Source organism: Halyomorpha halys, unplaced genomic scaffold (genome assembly GCF_000696795.3).
Source record: "Halyomorpha halys isolate HHAL.00 unplaced genomic scaffold, Hhal_1.1 Scaffold50.1, whole genome shotgun sequence".
NCBI classification, from domain to species: Eukaryota; Metazoa; Arthropoda; class Insecta; order Hemiptera; family Pentatomidae; genus Halyomorpha; species Halyomorpha halys.
This window is the reverse complement of record NW_027106849.1, coordinates 717,714-723,470: the sequence shown is the minus strand read 5'-3', so window position 1 is coordinate 723,470 and position 5,757 is coordinate 717,714. Positions and strand designations below refer to the sequence as shown.

Below are 5,757 nucleotides of genomic sequence, written 5' to 3'. Positions count from 1 at the left end.
GAATGTTGGGAGCGAAAACCAGATTGGAAAGGATTAAGGAGAGCTTGTTGCTCGGGAAAATTATTAAGTTTGATAATTATATGTTAAGATAAATTAACATTTCTCAAAACCTTATTTAAAATTTCTCATCATTTTCTCTGAAATCGCACATTTAAAAATTTTCCAATTAATTTCTTGAATAAGTTGAATTGGTGTCAATACCATAGTAAAATATAAATGTGGTGAGAAAAGTGGTTTTAAAAAAAAAAGATAACTAAAATCATTTCCACAAATTCAACTTCTTATTCACACTAATCAATATAGAAATGGTAATATTACAATTATCATGAACATAAACATGAATAATTATTCAATTAATAAGTGAGGAGATATATCTGGAAAGAAATTTATTCCAGGAATTCCAAAACGTGTCATTCTCTGTTCAATAAAGTTTAAAAAAAGCGGACATAGCGCTGTCCCAGATCAACAGTGTAACAACTCAAAAAATGGTTCTTTTGAAATATGCATGTAATCTTTTCAATAAGGATAAGAAAAAAAAGTTTTTGGAGATATTACTGTTTTGAACTGTATAGATATTATCCTAATCGCTAAGATTACATGCATGCCTCACAATAACCATTTTTTGACCATCAAACACTGCTGAACTGTGACAGCGATGTGTCATTCATTTAAAATGTTTCAAAGCCTTCACTTAAAACACCTACAAAACTTGACAAAAAACAAGTTCAAAAGTGGCTCGAATTCTGCTAAAATTCTGTAATTTCTACGGAATAAATAGTTTATTTGAAAGCATACTTTTAAATAAGAAATGAATGATTTGTTTATGATTCGATTTAAAAGTTTCGTCTTAATAATTATATCATACTATCCAATGAGCCAAGGATTTTGGAAATAAACGACTCACATATTGTAAGATATGTTTAGCTGTATTTCAGTTATTAATTTTTTTTTTTGAAAGAATTTATTTATTGATAAATATTATGATTTGCCACAACGTTGTTGGACAATGAGTAATAGTAATAACTGATCACATTCGTAATAAAATAAAATAAGAAGAAAAAAAAAGAAATAAATGAAAAAAAGAAATAAATGAAAAAAAGAATATACATAAAAATAAATAAATTTTTTCTCTAAATATATATAAGCAGAAGGATAAATAAAATGAAGATAATAAAACTAGGTACATGAGGAAAATAAAATAAATAAATAAAAATAAAATAATCACTAGTCACATTTACACAATATTTACACTATCGACCTGAGGTCATTTAAAGGGCTCTTTTAGATTCGTGTGCATCCGTATCACCGCGTTATTGGTAATGAGCCAGTGGTGGCTGAGTAAGTCTGCTAAAGCCGCAAACACTCTTACTTGAATGGAACATCTGACAATTGCCAAAACTCCAATTATCAATCTTTTTTTTTACAATAAGTCTCTTGGCTACTACCGTTTCAACCTTCGGGTGGATCAGCTATGAATTCACAGTTCATAATTGAAATTGGTGTTTAAAAAAAATGAATTTTTCAATTCTATAAATATTATTGAATATCGAATTGAACATATTTGAAACAAATAAACATTGACAATGAAGAAATAAAAGGCCTTGAATATTATGTAAATTGGTTGCGAGGCCAGGGTACGAAGGTGCTCCGTCTCCATAGCAACCGCTCCTAACCTCGCTCGGTATTTTCATGCATAATCAATTGTGCAATTATTGTTTACATTTAACTTGTTTCTTTAAAAGACCTTAATAACTTGACACAATATATGCACACTCAGTGTCAAAATGTTGGACACACTTGAAAATGTTTTATCCCTACCCTCCCATCTTTTCAAATTACCCGTAAAACAGTATTAAAATAATCTATAACTCACCTGAAGTTAATCTGCACCCTGCTTGTATTTTGGTTCTCTAGCCAAAAATACTTTTTTTGTATTTTTGAAATTAAAGTTAAGGCCAGTCAAAATGTTTGACGCGCTCCCTGGTAAAAATATATAAAACTCATTTTAATACATAGTGGCCTTTCCACCATCATTTATTAATTAAACAATTCTATATGGTAATAAATCGTACAATTGTTTCTTGAGATAATTGTTCCCATGAAGGCAGAATTGCTGATTTCAAATCCTCGATTGTTCCGAGCCGGCTTGACTCAGAGTAAACCCTTCTTGAAATAGTTCGCCAAACATCTTCGATAATGTTCAGGTCTGGGGAGACAACAGGCCCGTATAATTTGGCAATTTTGTTGCGATTAACCAGTCTTTAATAATTTTTGCTGAATGTATTGGAGCGTTATCTTGCTGTAAAACTGGTGTGCCTTCAGACATGTCATTAAAAGTCAACTTTTGTTCCTCTAACAATTTTTTATATTCAGCTGAGTTTACTCTTGATGAAACAAATACCAAATTATCTTCCTTGTTATAACAAATTGATGCCCAAACCGAAACTTTTCCTCCTCCCATCTGACGCCTTGATAACATTTTTTCTTAAGTTATGAAAAAAATACGAAAATCCATCTGACCTATCCAGTTTGAATTTTTTGTACTTAAGATTACTTTCTTCCACTCCTCAGTCTATGACATCAGATTACGAAGGCCATCCGGGCTAATTTGTGACGGGTACTCAAAACTGGCTTTCTTTTCAATTTTTTTCTAACTATTGTTTTTGACTTTTTTAATAATCTTTGGACATTCTTTAGTTTTCTTTGAACTGAGTTGGTTGCGATTCGAAGAATATCCCGTTTCTCTCGTAATTTAAAAGCAGGGGGCCTCCCAGTTCTTCGAAGAAATACTTATTTTATCCCATAACTCACGTTGTTTTTAGGTTTATTTTAAAACAAATTCAACACTGCACTGAAGAAGAAATGGTATTTTAATGATTTCAACTCTAGAGGATTAAGAAAATAGTAAAAAACAACAAGTGTTTCTATCATTTTGACGTATATAAAATGTCAATATTTACTGATATTGGATTTAAATAATCCTCAAGGTCTGAGAAGATTGTCCCCATTTCAATATCATAATTTATGCTTTAAACTGTGCTTAAAAATATAACATCAATAAAAAATAAAAAAACGTGAAAAATATTTTTTAAAATTTCAATGGGCGTTTCTAACATTTTGACACTGAGTATGTGTATGTGCGTGCCTAAGTACTTGCGAGCGTGCAAAAATAAATATATAAAATTTGGATTTCATATATCAAAGTCCGAAACTATACATAAACGTATTGTTTGGTTTTAAAAATGTGTTATATATTTTTATATCATAATATCTAAAACTCAGATCCAGGCTGTCGAATCCGAAGCAATAGGAACATTTAATTTTTAGAATAATTTTATATTTATATAGAATAGTTATAATCTAAAATGTTCGGGTTCAAATCTCACTTGCCCCTTAATTTTCTTAACAGTTTTAACTGAGAGTTGGTTTCAATATTCACCACCCATCTCGCCATTTCTGGTTACTACTCTATTCTAGTTGAGTTTTCATCCGTGGGGCCGCCACGAATAAACGTCCTCTTATCCAGGCCGAATACGAGTCAACGCCGTTTTTGACACAAGGTAGCTATGGTGATGCTGTAACTAACAGCCATTACGACCTCTGGTTTCTACGTAAAACTGTAGGAAGTTAAATCAAATACTGAACCTTTTGACGATTTATTTTATTTTTTTGTTTGTACTCTTACTAAAGACTATTTGCTGATACTGCGTAAGCACAAATAACCTAGGATACATTGTACAAATTTCCATTATTTTGTTTTATTTGTAGCAGACTTGCACCAAGTTTCCTACTATATTACGTTAAAATATTCGGATGCTGGTATTACGATGTATTGGTTTAGATCGATGTCTCATATATATATATATATATATATATATATGAGACTCAAATATATTCTAACACTAAGAGTTAGACTGTCCATAGACCCAACGAGTTCTGATTAGAATTCACTGCTTAGAGTTATGGTTCCTATGCAGAGGTAAAGAGTTGGAGATAATAATACCCTTAAAATTTCAGGAAATGTGATTATTCTTACAGAACGGTTACCCATCAAACATATTTCAATAATTGTATATTTAGAAAATATAAATATGTTCTCTTGATATGTAGGCAAATCATATATATATATAAATTTAAAAGAAAATAGGTTACGCATTAGGTCTAAAAAAAAAAGACAGAAAATGTCTTCTGGAATACCTGTATTTTATTCATACTTTTCATGTTCGTTTCCTTTGTTTCTTACCCTCTCTCATTCCTCTTTGTTTTCTATATTTTTTATCTTATGTACTGTATACTTCGTTTTATTCGTTGGTTTTCCTTCGAACGTCTCTTGACCTCAGTTGTTGCTCCCCCTTGATAAAATAACCACTCGTACGATAGGATATTAGATTAAAATCCAATTATACCGAGGTGGGGAAAACCTGTAATAAATTTCCAAAGCTGCCCTTGAGGATGCTTAACATATCCTTCTTGCAGGATCTGCTTTCTCCAGGTTTTTTTGTAGATTTCTCTTCTTATTTCTACAACCTTCAAGATGTCTCCTTGAAGATGTCTTCCTTTCTATTATCTAGTACTATGCAATTACTGGAAACGAGAATATTTTATTTTTAGTATCACACGATTATTATTTACTGAGTTCGATTAACAAATACTTACTTGAGTGCTTTTTATGCAGTAGTTGTCTTATGCAGCTTATGTTCTTTAGGTACGTTTTGTTTTGTTATAAACTTAAATAAGGTAAAATAAAAATTTATTGGTTTACAGTGTGGTAAAATTGTCTGCTGCTCTTACATATTATTTCTGTTTGGAAAGATGTCTTTTTTAAATGAAATACTGAACCAATTAGCAAAAGGAAGATATCCCTTGAAAGAAATTTTAACTTAGAGTGTGTGTTCCACCTGAAATAGTATTTGGTATAACTAATATTTTAATATAAACTGAAAAACAGAGTTCTCTCAACAATTTTATTGAAACATATGTACAGAGAATCTCTGATGAAAAGGAGGAATGCATTTTTTCTATGGTTTGTCATTGTTATTCGAAAGATGCATTTTGTCCACCATGTCCTTGTACGTAGATCAAATATTACTTTAAAATAGAAAATAATCAACAACTCTGATTCCAGTGAAAACAGAGTATAAGGGGTAACCATATTCTACTGTATCAACTTTAAACTTTCGCAGTTCTGTGTCACTTAGAAATGGTGTCAAAACATAGTAAATTTGAATTTTGCCTGTTTTCGAATTCCCTTCTATGAGAAGAGTGGCTATGAAAGAAGTCTAATTTTTAATTTAAGTATTTTTAAGATAATGATTAGCCAGTTATATGGTTAAAAACTGTTTCTAGACTTCAATTTTGATCTCTCTGAGAATTAAATATTTTCAGAGATTCCAAAATGCATATTGTGATGAGATAATATAGAAAATTTCTGTATTGTGAAGTGATGAATTATATCCATTAAGAACATCTGGAATAAAAAAGATAGAACCTAGTGCATGTCAAGAGAAAATTTTCTAAAAATCCTTAAAATAAAATCTGTTTTCAATTTTTATTTTGTTGGAATCTACGTATTTATAATGTATTTTTTTTTAAATTTAGAATTCTTATACCCCTTAAATTTTAATGGACCTCATCAACTACACATGTATAATACTGACATAATGGATTCAAGATGGTATTAGATTCAGAAATACTAGCTTGAACAGGGGGATATTTTTTTTTTTCTGGACTTCTATTTGGGAATACTTAATTATATTT

The 5,757-nt window shown here is 30.4% G+C and overlaps 1 long non-coding RNA gene across 1 annotated transcript in view; it reads left to right on the top strand.

The window, feature by feature from the left end:
* The window catches only part of LOC136795236 (uncharacterized), a 12,439-nt gene extending 6,934 nt beyond the window's left edge, over positions 1-5,505 (top strand). The window contains exon 3 of the long non-coding RNA XR_010842808.1: positions 5,386-5,505. This is a non-coding gene — a long non-coding RNA (uncharacterized lncRNA). The remainder of the gene's footprint in view (positions 1-5,385) is intronic.
* The last annotated feature ends 252 nt before the right edge of the window (positions 5,506-5,757 follow it).